The sequence below is a fragment of the Pristiophorus japonicus genome, chromosome 2 (assembly GCF_044704955.1).
Source record: "Pristiophorus japonicus isolate sPriJap1 chromosome 2, sPriJap1.hap1, whole genome shotgun sequence".
Taxonomy (NCBI): domain Eukaryota; kingdom Metazoa; phylum Chordata; class Chondrichthyes; family Pristiophoridae; genus Pristiophorus; species Pristiophorus japonicus.
Genome location: NC_091978.1, coordinates 215,907,628 through 215,922,202, shown reverse-complemented (window position 1 = coordinate 215,922,202; position 14,575 = coordinate 215,907,628). Strand labels below are relative to the sequence as shown.

Genomic DNA, 14,575 nt, shown 5'->3' with positions numbered 1-14,575 from the left:
CTGCTGACTGCTGTGTTCAGTTCCACTTGCAATTCCTCAGAAAATGAAGTAGTCCGTGCCTGCATGCAGCATGACCTGGACGGCATTCAGTCTTGCGCTGATAAGTGGCAAGTAACATTCGTGCCACACATGTGCCAGGCAATGACCATCTCCAACAAGAGAGTCTAACAACCTCCCCATGACATTCAATGGCATTACAATTGTCGAATCATCCACCATCACCATCCTGCGGGTCATCATTGACCAGAAACTTAACTGACCACATAAATACTGTGACTGCAAGTGCAGGTCAGCGGCTGGGTATTTTGTGGCAAATGACTCACCTGCTGACTTCCCAAAGCCTTTTCACCATCTAGAAGGTACAAATCAAGAGTGTGATGGAATACTTTCCACTTGCCTGGATGAGTGCAACTCCAGCATCACTCAAGAATATCGACATCATCCAGGACAAAACAGCCCGCTTGATCAGCACCCCATCAACCACCTTAAAAATTCACCCCTCCACCAGCATACCGTGGCTGCAGTGTGTACCATCTACAAGATGCATGACAGCAACTCAGCAAGGCTTCTTAGACAGCACCTCCCAAACCTGCAACCTCTCCCGTCCAAAAGGTCAAGGGCAGGAGTTGCATAGGAACACCACCACCTCTAAGTCACACACCATCCTGTCCTGGAAATAAATATCCATTCCTTCATCATCGCTGGGTCAAAATCCTGGAAATCCCTACCTGATAGCACTCTGAGAGCACCTTCATCATGCAAAATGCAGCGGTTCAAGACGGTGGCTCAACACCATCTTCTCAAGGGCAACTAGAGAAAGACCAATAGATGCTGGCATTGCCAGCGATGCCCACATCCCATAAATGAATACATTTTCAAAAAAAGATGGTGTCTGCCTCAACAGTGGTAAAGTAGTCCATCTGAAAAAAAATCTTATTTGCCCCTTCTTCTGTCACCTGGTTGACGATTCAAGGACCAATGATAATATTTTATTATTTATACTCTCAAAAACTTCCATAATTTTGAAAACTTCTTAGATGAGGATCCACACCCCCAGCTGTCCATAAACTTCCCTAATCCAGTGAAAAAAAGACTATTTTCAAGTCTTTCTTCTCAATTCTGGGTAATTTTCTGTGTTCCTTTTCCACTGGTCCAATATCCTTCCTATAATGCATACAATACTCTAATTATAGTTTCACAAATGTCTTGTACAAATTAAAACACTTCCTTGCCTTTATTTTGAATGCCCCTATATATAAATAAAACCCGAAATCCAATTTGATTTTTTAATGACGTGCGTTCCCACCTTCAATGATTTATGTATCTGCACCCATGTATCTCTCTATTCCTCCACTATGTTAAAAGAGTGTTTGCAATTCGGGTATACTTCCTTTCACAAATATTTTGTATCGGTCTTCACGGTAGAAGACACTAAAAATATCCCAATAGTGGATAATCAAGGGGCTATAGGGAGGGAGGAACTTAATACAATCACTAATGAAGTAGTACTCGGTAAAATAATGGGACTAAAGGCAGACAAGTCCCCTGGACCAGACAGCATACATCCTAGGGTCTTAAGAGAAGTGGCTGCAGAGATAATGGATGCATTGGTTGTAATCTACCAAAATTTCCTGGATTCTGGGACGGTCCCAGTGGATTGGAAAACCGCAAATGTAACGCCCCTATTTAAAAAAGGAGGCAGACAAAAAGCTGGAAATTATAGACTAGTTAGCCTAACAGCTGTCGTTGGGAAAATGCTGAAGTCCATTATTAAGGAAGCAGTAGCGAGACATTTGGAAAAGCATAATTCAATCAAGCAGAGACAGCATGGTTTTGTGAAAAGGAAATCATGTTTGACAAATTTGTTGGAATTCTTTGAGGATGTAACGAGCAGAGTGGATAAAGGGAAACCAATGGGTGTGATGTATTTGGATTTCCAGAAGGCATTCAATAAGGTGCCACATAAAAGGTTACTGCACAAGATAAAAGTTCACGGGGTTGGGGGTAATATATTAGCATGGATAGAGGATTGGCTAATTAACAGAAAACAGAGTGTCGGGATAAATGGGTCATTTTCCAGTTGGCAAAAAGTGCCGCAGGGATTGGTGCTGGGTCCTCAACTATTTACAATCTATATTAATAACTTGGGTGAAGGGACTGAGTGCAATGTAGCCAAGTTTGCTGATGATTCAAAGTTGGGTGGGAAAGCAAATTATGAGCAGGACACCAAAAATTTGCAAAGGGATATAGACAGGCTAAGTGAGTGGGCAAAAATTTGGCAGATGGTGTATAATGTGGGAAATGTGAGGCAGAAAAAAAATAGAAAAGCAAATTATAATTTAAATGGAGAAAAATTGCAAAGTGCTGCAGTACAGAGGGACCTAGGGGTCCTTGTGCATGAAATACAAAAGTTAGTATGCAGGTACAGCAAGTAATCAGGAAGGTAAATGGAACGTTGGCCTTTATTGCAAGGGGGATAGAGTATAAAAGCAGAGAAGTCCTGCTACAACTGTACAGGGTATTGGTGAGGCCACACCGAGAGTACTGCCTACAGTTTCTGATCTCCGTATTTAAGGATCATCATCATAGGCAGTCCCCTCGGAATCGAGGAAGACTTGCTTCCATTCTTAGCATGACTTGTTAGGTGGCTCTACAGTCCAATACGAGAACCACAGTCTCGGTCACAGGTGGGACAGACAGTTGTTGAAGAAAAGGGTGGACGGGGAGTGTGGTTTGCCGCACGCTCCTTCCGCTGCCCACGCTTGATTTCTGCATGCTCTTGGCGACGAGACTCGAGGAGCCCAGCGCCCTCCTGGATGCACTTCCTTCACTTAGGGCGGTCTTTGGCCAAGGATTCCCAGGTGTCAGTGGGGATGTCACACTTTATCAGGGAGACTTTGATGGTGTCCTTGTAACATTTCCGCTGCCCACTTTTGGCTCATTTGCCGTGGATGAGTTCCAAGTAGAGCGCTTGCTTTGGGAGTCTCGTGTCTGGCATGCGAATTATGTGGCCTGCCCAGCGGAGCTGATCAAGTGTGGTCAGTGCTTCAATGCTGGGGATGTTGGCCTGGACGAGGACACTAGAGTTGGTGCGTCTGTCCTCCCAGGGGATTTGTAGGATCTTAGAGACATCGTTGGTGGTATTTCTCCAGCGACTTGAGATGTCTACTGTACATGCTCCACGTCTCTGAGCCATACAGGAGGGCGGTTATTACTACGACCATGTAGACCATGAGTTTGGTGAGTTTTGAGGGCCTGGTCTTCAAACACTTTTTTCCTCAGGCGGCTGAAAGCTGCACTGGTGCACTGGAGGCGGTATTGGATCTCGTCATCAATGCCTGCTCTCGTTACTAAGAGGTGGTCCATGTTGTCCAGGACTGCGCCGTGGATCTTGATATCTGGGGGGCAGTGTTGTGCAGCGATGACAGGCTGGTGGAGGACCTTTGTCTTACTGATGTTTAGCGCAAGGCCTATGCTTTTGTATGCCTCAGTAAATACGTCAACTACGTCCTGGAGTTCAGCCTGTGTGTGTGCACAGGCGTAGGCGTCGTCCACGTGCTGTAGCTCGACGACAGAGGTTGGAGTGGTCTTGGACCTGGCCTGGTAACGGTGAAGGTTGACCAGCTTCCCACTGGTTCTGCAGTTTAGTTCCGCTCCAGCGGGAAGCTCGTCAACTGTGAGGTGGAGCATGGCAGCGAGGAAGATTGAGGAAAGATATACTTGCATTGGAGGCTGTTCAGAGAAGGTTCACTAGGTTGATTCTGGAGATGAGGGGGTTGACTTATGAGGATAGGTTGAGCCTATACACACTGGAGTTCAGAAGAATGAGAGGTGATCTTATCGAAACATCAAAGATAATGAGGGGGCGCGACAAGGTGGGTGCAGAGAGGATATTTCCACTCATACAGGAAACTAAAACCAGGGAACATAGTCTTAGAATAAGGGGCCGACCATTTAAAACTGAGATGAGGAGGAATTTCTTCTCTCAGAGGGTTGTAAATCTATGGAATTCTCTGCCCCAAAGAGCTGTGGAGGCTGGGTCATTTAAGGTGGAGATGGGCAGATTTTTGAGCGATAAGGGAGTAAAGGGTTATGGGGAGTGGGCAGGGAAGTGGATCTGTCTACTCCTGCTCCTATTTCTTGGGTTCTTATGGGTTCTTCCACTTCCCCCTCCAGTTAACAAAACATAAGAAATAGGAGTCGGAGTAGGCAATTTGGTCCCTCGAGCCTGCTCTGCCATTTAATAAGATCATGGCTGATCTGATCTTGGGCTCGGCTCCACTTCCCTGCCCACTCCCCATAACCCTTTACTCCCTTACCGTTCAAAAATCTGTTTACCTCCACCTTAAATATATTCCGTGACCCAACCTCCACAGCTCTCTGGGGTAGAGAATTCCACAGATTTACGACATTCAGGCTAAATAGAGCGACCCCTTATTCTTAAACTATGCCTCCTAGTTCTAGATTCCCCCATGAGTGGAAACATCCTCTCTGCATCTACCTTGTCGAGCCCCCTCAGTATCTTGTATGTTTCAATAAGATCCCCTCTCATTCTTCTTAACTTCAATGAGTATAGGCCTAACCTGCTCAACCTTTCTTCATAAGTCAACCCCTTCATCTCAGGAATCAACTTAGTGAACCTTCTCTGAACTGCCTCCAATGCAAGTATTATCAAAATCCACAACGAGGTCTTGGACAACGTGGACCATTTTCCATACCTCGGGAGCCCGTCAACAAGGGCAGACATCGACGACGAGGTCCAACACCTACTTCAGTGTGCCAGTGCAGCCTTCGGTCGCCTGAAGAAAAGAGTGTTTGAAGACTAGGACCTCAAACATAAGAACATAAGAAATAGGAGCAGGAGCCCATTTATAATCAATGAGCAGAAAATCGAGCCCAACAGTGATTATAAGTAAGCTCTGCTTTCAGAGAGAAAATTAGATTCTTGAAGCACTGAGAACTGTACATGATGCACTCAGCTTCTGCCTCATTCCCATCTTTAATGGTATGTGAAAATTCCACCAGGGCATTCCAATTTCTTGCCTCAAATCTTCCTGGAAGAATTTGCACACACCTCTTGAGAAAGGAATGAGACAGACTAGATACAAAATAAATAAAAAGTAAAAAAATAATCCTTAAAAATGGATGAATTTAAGTACAACTCACTGGTCCTTATTTTAAAGACAGAGCAATTAGGGAAATCACATGTACTGTTTCTTGAATCTAGATTACTTGTCGATATCCAATTTCTCCTTTATGTCAGGGTTATCTTTAGGCTTCTCAATTCTATATTTTACTGGTTTCACATGAATGCTTGCTCAGTTTGACCATTAATACTTAAAAAAAAACAATTTGAAGGAGAATAAATTCCTCCTTTCCAGGTCTCAGTCTGGGACCAATGGATGCAGCCTTCGAAAGAGCACGTGCTGCTCAATTGATGACCCGTGGGCTAAAAGGTTTCATAATAATCAAAAACAAGACCGCTCTATTGATCTTACACAGCAAAATGTAGAGAACCACTAGCCAAACTGTGTGTTCCAGAGCGTAGGAGGAGAGAGGAAGAAGGAGAAACCCACTGACGCATATCGGAAAATTACATGGACCTGTGCCCGAAGTTCCAATGTGTGCTTCCAGTGGGCAAGGCTCCAGAATGCAAAATCAAAAAATTACCACTTATATGTTAACAGACGACTGTATAATTTTTACAATGGGATTTACCTCGATTTCCAGACAGAATAGTAACCTCAATGCAGACTCAGATCACTGCCAATTAAGCAGAGGATGCTCAATGTCTCCCTATGAAATTAAAGTTTATTTCCAAAAGTGAGTTACAGTCATCCTCAAGAGTAGGAAAAAAACACATTTTATGGGCAAAGGAGCACCAATTTTTCCATTCATCACGGGGCAGTGTTTGGAGGTTTAAATGGATATTTTGTACACTTTTGTTAGGTTTTGAAAGACAGAAGAGCAAAAACAAAAAATGTGGATTTTCCCAGTGACATCACTAAAACCAGAAAGACATAGGAATGAAAAATCAATTTCTTACAAGAGAGGGGATAGAAAGGGGAAGGGGCAGGGGGGGTGGGGGAGTGAAGAAAAGAGAAAAGAAAGCAAAGAATAAACTTGTATATATATTGGGCCTTTCACGACATCCCAAGTGCTTTACATCCAATGAAGTACTTTTGAAGTGTAGTTAGTCACTGTTGTAATGTAGGAAATGCAGCAGCCAGTTTGTACACAACACAGCAAGGTTCAACAGATAATCTGCTTTTTAAAAAAAAACTGTTGAGAAATAAATATTGGCCAGAGTTCCGGGGGCGAACACCTTTGCTCTTCTTCAAAATAATGTCACTGGACTTTTTATGTCCGAGACAGCATTCAGGGCCTCAGTTTAACACCTCATCTGAAAGCCGGCACCTCCGACAGTGCAGCACTCCCTCAGTACTATGATTTTGTGTTCAAGTCTGTAGAGTAGGACTCAGTGCTGCCACGGAACCACAGCTGATCCCTAAAGCAAGCAAGATAAGCAGCACTTCATCACTGTGGAAAGGCTAATTACTTTTCCGCTGGAATAGATACTGTACTGTCACCACATAGAAAAAAAGTCAAAAAAATTTATCACTACAATACCAGATACCTGCCCATGAAGGAACCCAGATATAATTTTTAATGTAGTAAAACATCCCAAGGCTTCACAGGAGCGTTAGAAAACAAAATTTGACACGAAGCCACATAAGGAGATATTAGGGCAGATGACAAAAAGCTTGGTCAAAGAGGTAGCTTTTAAGGAGCACCTTAAAGGCAGATAGGTTTAGAGAGGGAATTCCAAAGCTTAGGGCCTTAGCAGCTGAAGGCATGGCCCTCAATGGTGGAACGATTAAAATTGGGGATGCTCAAGAGGCCAGAATTAGGGGAGCTCAGATATCTTGGAGGTTAGTAAGCTGGAGGAGATTACAGAGATAGGGAGGGGCAAGGCCATGAAGGGATTTGAAAATAAGGATGAGAATTTTTAAAATCGAAGCGTTATTTAACTGGGAGATAATGTAGTTCAGCGAGCACAGGGTGATGGGTGAGCAGGACTTGGTGCGAGTTAGACCATGAGTAGCAGAGTTTTGGATGATCTCAAGTTTACGTAGGGTAAAATGTGGGGAGGTAGGTGAGGAGTGTGTTGGATTAATCATGTCTAGAGGTAACAAAGGAATGGATGAGGATTTCAGCAGCAAATGCGCTGAGGCATGGTCAAAGTCAGGCATTGTTCCGGAGATGAAAATAGGCAGTCTCAGTGATGGGGCAGATATGTGATCGGAAGCTAATTTAGGGGTCAAATATGACACCAAGGTTACGAACAGTCTGGTTCAGCCTCAGAATGTTGCCAGGGAGAGGAATGGAGTCAGTGGCTAGGGAACGGAGTTTGTGGCGGGAACCGAAGAAAATGGCTTTGGTCTTCCCAATATTTAGTTGGAGGAAATTTCTGCTCATCCAGTACTAGATGTTGGACAAGCTGTTTAACAATTTAGAGACAGTGGAGGGGTCGAGAGAGGTGATGATGAAGTAGAACTGGGTGTTATCAGCATACATGTGGAAACTGACGCTGTGTTTATGGATGATTCATTAGAAAAAGGTGTAGTGCCAGGAGACTGGAGGGTAGCTAACATAATACCTATATTTAAGAAGGAAATAGAACATGTCCAAGGAATTATAGACCAATAAGGTTAACATCGGTAGTAGGAAAAATAATGGAATCCCTATTAAAAGGAGAAAATGTAAGAACATCTAGAAACCAAAAATATCATGAATAATCAACATGGATTTCAAAGGGGAAAGTTTTGCTTGTCAATCTTACTGAATTTTTTGAAGAGGTAACAAAAAGAGTAGACAATGGCAATGCAGTAGATGTAATTTATCTAGACTTTCAAAAGGCCTTCGATAAGATATCCCATAATAGACAAGAACAAGGTCAGAGAATGCGGAGTCAGGGGACAAGTGGCAGAATGGATAGCTAGCTGGCTTCAAGGCAGAAAGCAGAGAGTAGGGGTAACAGATAGCTATCCACAATGGCAGAAGGTGGGTAGTGGTGTTCCACAAGGATCAGTACTGGGACCACTGATGTTCGCCATTTATATTAACGATTTAAACCTTGGAATCAAAAACACAATTTCTAAATTTGCGGATGACACCAAATTGGGGGGGGGGGGGGGGGGGAGATAGTCAATACCGACGAGGACTGCAACCAATTACAGGAGGACATTAATAAACTTGCAGAATGGGCATATAATTGGCAAATGAAGTTCAACACAGATAAAATGTGAGGTATTACATTTTGGTAGGAAGAATGGGGAGGTCACTTATTACTTGGAGGGTACGAGTCTAGGTGGGGTCGAGGAACAAAGGGATCTCGGGAGTCCAAAAACACAAATCACAAAGTTGCTACACAGGTTAGCAAAGCCATAATAAAAAAGGACACGCTTATTTGTACTGTAAAAATGGCCAACAGGCTCCACCCACCCCTTATTTCTGATTGGTCCCCTTAGAGGATAAACCATACCCTGAAGTTTCACAGGAATGTGTCACTGGATCCGCCCATCCCAAGGTCTCAATGACTTTGCAAATTGTAACTCAATTCACTTTAACTTCATGAAGCGACAGAGGACAGAGCTCCCCAGAAGACAGAAAGTCCAGCCAAAGTCCCGTACCCAAGTCCAAGTGCATGCCTCCCCCAGCCAAAGTCCCTTACCCCAGTACATGCCTCCCCCAGCCAAACTGCCTTACCCCAATCCAAGAACTTTCCTTCCCCAGCCAAAGTGCCTTACCCCAGTCCAAGAGCATGTCTCCTCCAGACGAAGTGCCTTACCCAAGCACAAGTGCATCCTTCCCGCCGCCCCGCACCACCCCGCATAGATGGGGTATTGTGTATAGATTGTTAACAGGTTTATTGAGTCATCCATCATCATAGGCAGTCCCTCGGAATCCAGGAAGACTTGCTTCCACTCCTGAAGTGAGTTCTTTGGTGGCTGAACAGTCCAATACGAGTTCCACAGGCTCTGTCACAGATGGGACAAATAGTCGTTGAGGGAAGGGGTGGGTGGGACTGGTTTGCCGCATGCTCTTTACGCTGCCTGCGCTTGATTTCTGCATGCTCTCGGCATTGAGATTCGAGGTGCTTAGCATCCTCCCAGATGCACTTTCTCCACTTAGAGCAGTCTTTGGCCAGGGATTCCCAGATGTCAGTGGGGATGTCGCACTTTATCGGGGAGGTATTGGGTGTGAAGTAAATGGTGACAGTATCGAGACTTCTGTATATCATTCACTCCAACAATGTCCCTTGGAGGGGGTTGAAAGAACGTGAGTTCCCACTCTCCCCTCCGATCCCCCCCCCGCCACGCCTGTGTCTCCCCCCCTTCCCCCAACCTCACCCCCCGTCACCACCCAGCCTCTCACTCTCCTCCCCCTGCCCCACACCTCCCTCTCTTCCACCCAACGCCTCCCTCTATCTCTTCGCCACGCCGTGCCTCCCTCCCTCTCTCTCTCCACCCCCCACAGCTTCACTCTTTCCACCCCCCACAGCCTCACTCTTTCCCCCGCACCCAGCCTCCCTCTCCCCCCCCCACCCCCGCCGCAGCCTCCCTCTCTCCCGCCCCCACCCAGCCTCCCTCTCTCCCGCCCCCCCCCCAGCCTCCTTCTCCCCAGCACCCCCCCCAGCCTCCCTCTCCCCCGTCCCCCCCCCAGCCTCCCTCTTCCGTCTCCCTCTCCCCCGCACACCCCCAGTCTCCCTCTCCCCCGCACACCCCCAGCCTCCCTCTCTTCCCCCTTGCCCCACCCCCAGCCTCCCTCTCTTCCCCCCTTGCCCCCCCCTCAGCTTGCGTCTCTCTCCCCTCGCACACCACCCCACGTCTCTCTTTCTCTCTCTCCACCCCGCCAGCTTCCCTCTCTCTTCTCCCCATCAGCTTCGCTCTCTCTTCTCCCCCCCCCTCCCTCTGCAGCTTCCGTCTCTCCCCCCACCCCCAAGCTTCACTCTCTCTCCCCACCCCCAAGCTTCACTCTCTCTCCTCTCCCCTCCCCCCATGCCCAGCCTCCCTCTCTCCCCTCCCCCCCCCCCCAGCCTCCCTCTCTCCCCTCCCCACGCCCAGCCTCCCTCTCTCCCCTTCCCCCCCCACAGCCTCCCTCTCTCCCCTCCCCCCCCACAGCCTCCCTCTCTCCCCTCCCCCCCCACAGCCTCCCTCTCTCCCCTCCCCCCCCCACAGCCTCCCTCTCTCCCCTCCCCCCCACAGCCTCCCTCTCTCCCCTCTCCCCCCCACAGCCTCCCTCTCTCCCCTCTCCCCCCACAGCCTCCCTCTCTCCCCTCCCCCTCCCAGCCTCCCTCTTTCCCCTCCCCCTCCCAGCCTCCCTCTCTCCCCTCCCCCTCCCAGCCTCCCTCTCTCCCCTCCCCCTCCCAGCCTCCATCTCTCCCCTCCCCCCAACCCCACACTCTCCCCTCCCCCAGCCTCCCTCCCCCCCCCCCAACCCCAGCCTCCCTCTCTCCCCCCCCCCCAACCCCAGCCTCCCTCTTTCCCCTCCCCCCCCCAACCCCAGCCTCCCTCTCCCCTCCCCCCCACAACCCCAGCCTCCCTCTCTCCCCTCCACAACCCCAGCCTCCTTCTCTCCCCTCCCCCCCCCAACCCCCCTCTCTCCCCTCCCCCCAACCCCAGCCTTCCTCTCTCCCCTCCCCCCAACACCAGCCTCCCTCTCTCCCCTCCCCCCCAACCCCAGTCTCCCTCTCTACCCTCCCCGCAACCCCAGTTTCCCTCTCTACCCTCCCCCCCACAGCATCCCTCTCTACCCTCCCCCCCTCACAGCCTCCCTCTCTACCCTCTCCCCCCCCCAGCCGCCCTCTCTCCCCTCGCCCCACCCCCAGCCGCCCTCTCTCCCCTCGCCCCACCCCCAGCCGCCCTCTCTCCCCTCGCCCCCCCCAGCCTCCCTCGCTCTCCTCCCTCCTCCCAGCCTCCCTCTCTCCCCCCGCCTCTCCCTCTCCCCTCCCACCACCCCTCCCCAGCCTCCCTCCCACCACCCGTCCCCAGCCTCTCTCTCTCTCTCTCTCCCTCACTCCCTCTGCCCCCCGCCTCCCTCTCTCCCTCCTCCGCCACCTCTCTCCCCTCCCCTCGCCTCCCTCTCTCTCTCTCCCCTACCCCCACCCCTCCCCAGCCTCCCTCTCTCCCTCCCCCCCCGCCTCCCTCTCTCCCCTCCCCCCCCGCCTCCCTCTCTCCCCTCCCCCCCGCCTCCCTCTCTCCCCTCCCCAGCCTCCCCTCCCCCCACTCCTCCCCAGCCTCCCCTCCCCCCACTCCTCCCCAGCCTCCATCTCTACTCCATCCCCCCGCCTCCCTCCCACCCCCCGCCTCCCTCTCTCCCCTCCTTCTCTCCCCTCCACCCCGCCTCCCTCTCTCCCCTCCACCCCGCCTCCCTCTCTCACCTCCCCTCCCCCCCCCGCCTCCTTCTCTCCCCTCCACCCCGCCTCCCTCTCTCCCCTCCCCTCCGCCTCTCTCCCCTCCCCTCCTGCCCCCCGCCTCCCTCTTTCCCCTCCCCTCCGCCCCGCCTACTCTCTCTCCCCTCCACCTCCCTCTCTCCCTCCGCCTCCTCTCTCCCCTCCGCTCCGCCTCCCTCTCTGCCTCCCTCTCTCCCCTCCCCCCGCCTCCCTCTCTCTCCTCCTCCCTACCCCCCGCCACACACCCCTCTCCTCCTCCCTCCCCCACCCCCCCACACCGCTCTCCTCCTCCCCCACACCGCTCTCCTCCTCCCCCCCACACCGCTCTCCTCCTCCCCCCCACACCGCTCTCCTCCTCCCCCCCCACACCGCTCTCCTCCTCCCCCCCACACCGCTCTCCTCCTCCCCCCCACACCGCTCTCCTCCTCCCCCCCACACACACCGCTCTCCTCCTCCCCCCCACACACACCGCTCTCCTCCTCCCCCCCACACACACCGCTCTCCTCCTCCCCCCCACACACACCGCTCTCCTCCTCCCCCCCACACACACCGCTCTTCTCCTCCCCCCCACACACACCGCTCTCCTCCTCCCCCCCACACACACCGCTCTCCTCCTCCCCCCCCCACACACCGCTCTCCTCCTCCCCCCCCACACACCGCTCTCCTCCTCCCCCCCCACACCGCTCTCCTCCTCCCCCCCCCACACCCTCCTCCCCCCCCCACACACCTCCTCCCCCCCCTCCTCCCCCCCCACACACCTCTCTCCTCCTCCCCCCCCACCCTCTCTCCCCCCCCCCCACACCTCTCTCTCCTCCCCCCCCACACCTCTCTCTCCTCCCCCCCACACACCTCTCTCCTCCTCCCCCCCCCCCACACCTCTCTCCTCCTCCCTCCCCCCCCCCCACACCTCTCTCCTCCTCCCTCCCCCCCCACACACACTCACCTCTCTCCTCCTCCCTTCCCCCCCCCACACACACACCTCTCTCCTCCTCCCTTCCCCCCCCCACACACACACACCTCTCTCCTCCTCCCTCCCCCCCCACACACACGTCTCTCCTCCTCCCTCCCCCCCCACACACACCTCTCTCCTCCTCCCTCCCCCCCCCCACACACACCTCTCTCCTCCTCCCTCCCCCCCCCCCGACACACACCTCTCTCCTCCCTCCCCCCCCCCCCCACACACACACCTCTCTCCTCCTCCCTCCCCCCACACACACACACCTCTCTCCTCCTCCCCCCCCCCCCCAACACACCTCTCTCCTCCTCGCCCCCCCCACACACCTCTCTCCTCCTCGCCCCCCCCACACACCTCTCTCCTCCGCCCCCCCCACACACCTCTCTCCTCCTCCCCCCCCACACACCTCTCTCCTCCTCCCTCGCCACACACCTCTCTCCTCCTCCCCCCCCCACACACATCTCCCTCCTCCTCCCTCCCCCCCCCACACACATCTCCCTCCTCCTTCCTCCCCCCCCCACACACATCTCCCTCCTCCTCCCTCCCCCCCCCACACACACACCTCTCTCCTCCTCCCTCCCCCCCCCACACACACCTCTCTCCTCCTCCCTCCCCCCCCCCCACATACACCTCTCTCCTCCTCCCTCCCCCCCCCCACATACACCTCTCTCCTCCTCCCTCCCCCCCCCACACACACCTCTCTCCTCCTCCCTCCCCCCCCCACACACACACCTCTCTCCTCCTCCCTCCCCCCCCACACACACACCTCTCTCCTCCTCCCTCCCCCCCCACACACACCTCTCTCCTCCTCCCTCCCCCCACACACACCTCTCTCCTCCTCCCTCCCCCACACACATCTCTCTCCTCCTCCCTCCCCCACACACACCTCTCTCCTCCTCCCTCCCCCACACACACCTCTCTCCTCCTCCCTCCCCCCACACACACCTCTCTCCTCCTCCCTCCCCCACACACACCTCTCTCCTCCTCCTCCCTCCCCCCCACACACACACCTCTCTCCTCCTCCCTCCCCCCCCCCCACACACACACACACACACCTCTCTCCTCCTCCTCCCACCTCTCTCCTCCTCCCTCCCCCCCCAACCCTCTCTCCTCCTCCCTCAACCCCCCCCACACACACACACACCTCCTTCCTCCCCCCCCCCCACACACACACACCTCTCAAATTGCCTGTTTCTGTGACATATGTAATCCGATTTGATGTTGCCGAGGGACAGCATGTAGATGAGATATATAAGGGGCCAAGGATAGATCCTTGAGGGGGGAACACACAAAATAGGAGCAGGAATAGGCCATTTGGCCCCTCGAGCCTGCTCTGCCATTTAATAAGATCATGGTTGATCTGATCATGGACTCAGCTCCACCTCCCTGCCCACACCAGAGTTAACGGTGTGGGAGCAGGAAGAGATGCCACTGCAGGTGATTCTCTGATTACAATGAGATAGATAAGAATGGATTCAGGCGAGTGCAGTCCCACCCAGCTGGACGACGATGAAGAAGGATGGTGTGGTCAACCAAACAGGTGCAGACAGGTCAACAAGGACGAAGAGGGATAGTTTATCTTTGTCACAGTCACAGAGTGACTTTGATAAGAACCATTTCTGTATCGTGGCAGGGCAGAAACCTGATTGGAGGGATTCAAACAAGTAGTTCCTGGAAAGATGAGCACGGATTTGGGAGGTGACAACACATTCAAGGACTTGAGAGGAAAGGTAGGTTGGATATGGGGCAGTAGTTTGCAAGAACGGAGAGGTCAAGGGTTTTTTTTTAAGTGTGAGGACAGCAGATTTGAGGCGGAACTTGAGAAAAGATGTCTGTTTTTCTTGCTCAAAATTGTGGGATAGGTGTTGCAATATGTAAAACTTTGAGCAAAGTTAATGTTAAGCTCTGCTTATAAGAAGTTCTATCTATTATTTAAAAAGAAAGCACCTCAAAAGTTAATTATATTTATTGTGGCAGCAATGTCAAGTGTTGTCTACAGGTTAAACAGTTGGAGAGTGGAAGATAATTGGACCAGGCTGCTACAGACATAGATTAGCCCCATTTCAAAGTTACACAGTCTGTTCTTACTTTTACACAATATTTTGATTTCTTATGTTAACAAGCAAAATTGATAGCAATTTAAGAAGCAGAGAAATAAAGTTTGT

The 14,575-nt window shown here is 52.0% G+C and overlaps 1 protein-coding gene across 1 annotated transcript in view; it reads right to left on the bottom strand.

Annotated features, from left to right (window-relative positions):
* Positions 1-14,575, bottom strand: part of rab28 (RAB28, member RAS oncogene family) — a 337,454-nt gene that overhangs the window by 321,574 nt on the left and 1,305 nt on the right. The window lies entirely within an intron of this gene.